We start from the raw sequence: 7,171 nt of genomic DNA on the forward strand, positions 1-7,171 counted from the left end.
TTATTTCTTGAAACTTTTGTGATGAGACAGATTTGAATTATCTTTCCTACTGTAATTACTTTGTCAAACCAATGTGCAAAGCAAATGCTTGTATATCTTATTCCCTTTGGCACTTCGGCTAAACTTTGTCGGGAGAATGCAACTTTCTTAATTTTACATAACCTTGATTTTATGCTTGAATAACGAGTTTTACAATTTAGACTTAGGCATATTTCATTGGCATGAAAGAGTGCATATAAATGTTTGAATAGCTATATGCTTTTAACATGTGTCACATGATCTTGGTTAAACTACCATACTCAGGAGATCAATCTCAACTTGATTGGATTATATTTTCTCAATTAATATGTGAATGCCCAAAGATGTTTATGCAGTGAGTATAAGGTTTTATTATTGGTTGTATCTCTATTATCTCATTTTCATGTTTCAATTATTGGCTTTACGTTTGTTTTCTTTTGTGGTTAACAAATTAAAAAAATCCTCTGAAATCAATAGGTTAGCATGGACCAATCTTTGAAACACAAATAGTTATCAAAGGTACCAGGATTATAATTTAATACGCCAGACGTGTGTTTCGTCTACATAAGACTCATCAGTGACGTGTTCAGATCAAAATAGTTATAAAGCCTAACAAGTACAAAGTTGGAGAGCATTAAGGACCAAAAATTACCAAAAAGTTGTGCCATATGCGGCTAAGGTAATCTATTCCTGGGATAAGAAAATCCTTAGTTTTTTTTTTCGAAAAATCCATCCCTTCAGTATGTAGTTTCAAAATGTTTCTTGGCAAAATAGAACACTGGATAAATAAAAGTGTCTTATATTTCAAATACTGATGAAGCTGCAGAAAATGGTAGAAAAGCTAGAAAGGACAAAATTTATGAACAAAAGAATGAAAGAAAAACAAATCTGATATAAAGCAGGCTCTTTATTTGGGACAGGTACATACAGAATGTGGCAGAAATAGAGTAGATTAAACTGAGTAAAACAATGCTCTGAGGGAAACCAGATGTTAGATGGTGTTTCTTCAAAACGAAATCTTCATATGAAATTTGCCCTGAGGAAGAACTGGAGAAACTGTGAAACTGGTTTAAGACCCTCTACCAGTACAAAAAAAAAAGTAATCCGATATCATTGATCTATGAACCTGGTTAGTCTGCTTTCCACTGAAATTGAATAAAGTTGATGACAAAATTGCATTTACACAGCATGATGAATTAAGTGAAACAGTAGTTGGCCGATATTCTAATATAATTAATTGATTTCAAAGATAAATAGACAACAAACTCAAACTACATACAGAGTATGAATCGGTGGTTGTACTGCTGAAAAGTACAGAAATCATATACTAAATTTCTTCTTCTCTTTGGCACTTTTGCTTTTTCACCTGCGAAAGAGGAAGATTTTCAAGAACCACCAGCCAATCCTCTGTGATGATATGAAGGTTAAAAGACTTGTTGGTGAATTTCCCTTTCTCGTCGGACATTTGGAAATACGATGATATTTTACTTATTTCTTTGAAGTTTTCAAGCTACAAGACAAAAATGTACTTTTAGAAACTATAGCTTGCTGTTCGATGTGAACCAAGGCTCCATGTTGAATGGAGTATCAAAACTCCGCTGTACCAATGTGTCTAGATGTAAAAACAATACTGTCTGAATTAGACCTTTTTGAACGGCTAACCATTCTATATAGTGTGCTCTTCATTAATTATGTAGTACTAGTATTAATTGTCTTATCACATTACGAATTCCCCTTCCTTAGAACATATTCCATGTGATCTCCGCTTTCACCTTCTGCCTTTATGTCTTGTCAAGGTAAGGTACCCAAAATCGATTATATGTATAAGTATACTCGTAGTATATTGGTGGATTAAAATCATGTACTTATTCCCTATCCCCTTGCTGTAATTAAATTCCAATATGGATATAATCTATTTTATTTTTATGCCCCATTAATGGGCATTATGTTTTTCTGGTTTGTGCGTCCGTTCGTCTGTCCGTGTGTCTGTCCCGCTTCAGGTTAAAGTTTTTGGTCGAGGTAGTTTTTGATGAAGTTGAAGTCCAATTAACTTGAAACTTTGTACACATGTTCCTTTTTATATGATCTTACTAATTTTAATACCAAATTAGAGACTTTCCCCCCATTTTCACGGTCCATTGAACATAGAAAATGATAGTGCGGATTGGGTATCTGTGTACTAGGGACACATTCTTGTTATATATGAACCTATGAACCTTGTTCAAAAGTCACAAATCGATCGAGCGAAAACAAACTGGTAGACAAACTCGTAATAGATACCAGGATCAAAATTTTATATTTTCGCAAGACAGGCGTTTCGTCTAAAAAAAGACTCATCAGTGACGCTCGAATCATAAAAAAATTAAAAGGCCAAAAAGAGTACAAAGTTGAAGAGCATTGAGAACCAAAAATTCCTAAAAGCTTTGCCAAATACAGCTAAGATAATCTATCACTGAGGTAGAAAAGCCTTATTTTTTTTTAAATTCAAAGTTTTGTTAACAGTTAATTTATAATAATGAACATATCAAGACCGGGTTACAAAATAAAAATGAGAGAAACACATCAACTATAAAAGGAAAACAACGGAAACACTGCTGAACTGCAACAAAAACAGACGACAATGCAGCATACATAGAAACGAACTATTAGATAACAAGTGCCATATTTCTGATTTGGTACCGGACATTTTAAGAAAAAATGATGGGTTGAACCTTGTTTAGTTGCACGCCAAACCTCGTGCTTTATGACAATGTTAAATACACCGCAAAATGACATGACAGGAATACTGTACAAATAAATGTTAGAACACACAGAACATGGAAATACATAATATAATAGGATTAATAGCACATTTCGACATGATAAACGACAGAATGGAAATAATTGCAAATACCTATAATAAATTTAGAATAGTACACAAAAACATCATAATAGAATAACGACATGTGCGTCACGCAAATGTTGCAACGCCACAGGTAAATTTATAAAATTTGGATATAATTCAAAATCAGACTTGTAATTATGTTATTTGATGTTTTTTATAACAATTACAAGAATTTTAATACATGTATAAAATTGTATAAGTAATTGTGTAATAAATTGTACTATCCAACTATGTCGGTTTTATTCTAAATCAAACTGTGTAATACAAAACGTCTCAAAAAATACGTCACTTTTTGATACACTTGTTTGACGCACAGCTTATATTTCGTTTGTGGTTTCCTGGTGTACTGTCGTAAATTCATGGGAGATGTTCGTTGTTACAGGATGTGATGCACGATTATATTATATATTTTTGTATTTCTCCGTCCTGAGTGTTCTTGCATTTATCTGTTCTGTATTCCTGTCACGTAATTTTTTTTATCTTCGTAGTAATTTTTCATTGTCATATAAGCGGGAGGTTTTGCTAGCCATAAAACCAGGTTTTCTTAAAATTCCCTGTACTAAGTCAGGAATATGGCAGCTGTTATCAAATAGCCCGTTTCTATGTATGTTCAGTTGGCGTTTGTTTTTGTTGCAGCTCAGTGTTTCTGTTGTTCCGTTGTTTTCCTCTTAAAGATGATGTTTTGTGATCCGAATTTGTTTTCACTTTCACGATATATGGCAATTGAACAGTGGAATACTAATGCTGCTTTATTGGTGTAGATAACAGTAGTTCAAAGACAACCTTGACCAGTAAAAGGCTCCACGCATTAAACATAAAGGATCTACACAACAACATAATCTATACTATTAAACGAGAAGACCTCATTTTGTGTGTCGCTTCTCTTCCTCCCGCAATAAATTAATATCATCATGCCTCTGTGGCCTATGGGTACCATGCATAGTCGCATTTGTCATCCATTCTTATGATTTTCCAGTTTGGGTTATTTTGGGAGAAAAACGTAAAAAAAGGCGTTCGAATATTGTTTCCGTCATCGGACCGATTTTGAGTCATCGACTTCCTTTCTTTCAACAGATCGGCGCACACCTACATAGTAGCAATACTTAATCTTCAAAGTGGTTAAAGGAACAACATCGTCAAATGACTCCTTATAAGGGTTATTGCCCTTTGATGAGAATGTTATTCTATTTTCGTTAGTTTTAACTATATTGAAAATACGAAAATTTACAAGTCAAATAAATCAGTAAGACAAATCCCGCCTATAGTTAGCAAGAAATTAATTTTCAATGAACTGTTAAAGAAGTTATTGCTCTTTAAATGAAAATGTTTATCCTTTATTTTTTTTTTATTTTCATATTTTTCAGTGATTTGGAAAATCGTACATTTGGAAAGGGGAACGCTTAACAGAAAATGGTCAACATGATAAATACGTCAATAAGTTCAAAACGTTAAGATGTCTCTATATAAGAGTTGGTGCCTTCAAAATCTGGATTGCAAACTAAAACTGAGGAAATCACATCAAATATAAGAGGGGAACTTCCACACAACAGAAACACAACACTAAAATGTAACACACACAGCAACGAACTATATGATATAACAGTGGCCATTTTCCTGACTTTGTACAGGACATTTAAGAAAAAAATGATGGGTTGAACCTTGTTTTGTGGCTAGGCAAACCTCCCGCTTTTATGGCAATGTTAAATATAACACTAAAATGAACACATTACATGACGGGACTACAATACAAATAAATGGAAGAACATACAGGACAGAGAAATACACAAATAAACAAAATCAACAATGCAACACTCACAGAAACAAACTATAAAAAAAATTATTAAAATCTGTCAGAGTAAAATTTTAAATCCTCTCCTCGTGCAATAATATAAAATCATTTGTCTTTTAAATCTTCTAGATTACTATTCTCTCTGTAGCCATATTGCATCAATGCCTACTTACCTCAGGAATAAGACAGTTGTTATTCGTTCATTTGATGTGTTTGTGATTTCGATTTTGTTCTTTCAACTAGAGACTTTCAGTTTTGACTTTTTCTCGTATTTTGGTATTTTTTTAAAAAAAATTTTACTTTTTGATACGATATTCAAGAGTTCGCGTTTCCTATTATAGTTTCTTTGATAGTGTGTTGCTGATTATAGGGAAAACTAATGAACAAAGGATTCCAAATAGAAATGTGAAGTCGACCATTTCTTTGGGGTTCGTGTTGTTTATTCTTTAGTTTTCTATGTTGTGTCGTGTGTGCTTTTGTTTGTTTGTCTTTTTCCTTTTTAGCCATGGCGTTGTCAGTTTGTTTTAGATTTATGAGTTTGACTGTCCCTTTGGTATCTTTCGTCCCTCTTTGAAAGTATTATTGACGGTATCGTTATGAAATATCTGGATATAATCCATTGTTTTCCATAATATACTATTTGCCTTTTCATTTTTGTCGAACCTTCGACTTTAGTCGAAAAAGCGAGACTAAGCGATCCTACATTCCGTCGTCGGCGTCGGCGGCGTCGTTGCGGCGGCGTCCACAAATATTCACTGTGTGGTTAAAGTTTCAAAATTTTAATAACTTTCAGAAACTATCCTTGATTTGTACCAAACTTGGACAGAAGCTTGTTGATGATCATAAGATAGTATCAAGAAGTAAATTTTTGTAAAAAAAAATCCACTTTGTCCGTATTTTACTTATAAATGAACTTAGTTTATCTTCCAGTTAACATTACAAACAGTCTTCAGTTAACGTTTATAAAACATTTATTCGATTCATAAACTATCCTGGATTTTTACCAAACTTGGAAGCTTCTTTCAATCAAAAAACAGGATCGAGAGGGACATTTTTATTGATGTTTTTCCTCATTTTTGTTGAGTACACAAGACACTGGGTTCTGCAGAACTTTTACGAATTTTTTAATGGTGTTTTTTTTTTAAATTTTATCCGTAATTCTGTAAACAAAATACTTTAATATACTTCCACAGCGTTTCATTGTTTATAATGACATTTTGACATTTGCTATTGGTTGAGCCGAACCAATAACATAACAATTAATATCAATAAAATGTTTATAAAACAATCGGGAGAACATTCTATATTTATATGTAACTATACATAAACAGGTATAAAACAGTTGCAGTTGGAGAAAAAAACTTGAATAAAAAGATTAAATTTTATATTATTGTTTTCCTTGTAACAAATGACTGATACATTATTTTTTAATGCACGAATTATTGGATTGTTGCATTCCTAAAGATAACAAGTACATAAATCAGGCCGTCAGTTTCCTCGTTTGACTTGCTGTTCATTTATAGGAATCTTTTATAGCTTGCTATACAGTATAAGTTTTGCTCATTGAAGGTCGTACAGCACATGGGTAATCATACCACATCCTCTTATTTTCAAATACCATTACATTATTGCCTAAGTTTTACAAATTAACTTGATTGATGATATCCTATATACCCATAAATTATTTGATCGATGTAATTTTGTGAAATATGCAACATATCTGGAATACTTTTTCCAACCCATTCGATATGAGTAGTATTAAGCCTTCTTAATTTCCACATTATTTTCCATTGATTGAGTGGTGTTGTGGGTTGCTGCTTGTCGAATTTGTGTTTTTTTTATTGTTAATTAGATATCTGATTTTCTCTTTGAACTGTTTTACATTTTTGTCATTTCTCAGCCTGTTAATGCAAGTTTAACGTTATAGGGTTATTCATTGATCAAAGCCGTGCATTTATCTATCAAACTTGTTTTCATTCTCGTCCGTGGGTGGATAGTTGTCTTATTGACAATCATACTCTATCTTTTTATGATTATATATTAAATAAGTTTGCGTCAATGGGAATATGGAAACGTGAGACAATTCAAGTTTTTTTTCACGCATAATTGAAGTTAAATAAATAAAGGCAACAATAATATACCGCTGTTCAAAAGTCATAAATGGATTGAGAGAAAACAAATCCGGGGTTACAAACTAAAACCGAGGGAAACCCATCAACTATAAGAGGAAAACAACAAAACAACAGAACACTGAAGTGTAACAAAAAAACAAACTACAATGCAACATACATAGAAACGAACTATTAAAAAACAACTGCCATATTCCTGACATTGTGTACAAATGTAAATGGAATATTTATTTAACTTTATGTGTTAGAAGAGGGCCCTCTTAGAAGATCTTGTTAAAATATGTGACACAACCCTTTACTGTAACATGACATAAAAGGATGTCAAGCAATATAAAATGTTCAAATGCCTAA

Source organism: Mytilus galloprovincialis, chromosome 9 (genome assembly GCF_965363235.1).
Source record: "Mytilus galloprovincialis chromosome 9, xbMytGall1.hap1.1, whole genome shotgun sequence".
In the NCBI taxonomy this organism is placed as follows: Eukaryota; Metazoa; Mollusca; class Bivalvia; order Mytilida; family Mytilidae; genus Mytilus; species Mytilus galloprovincialis.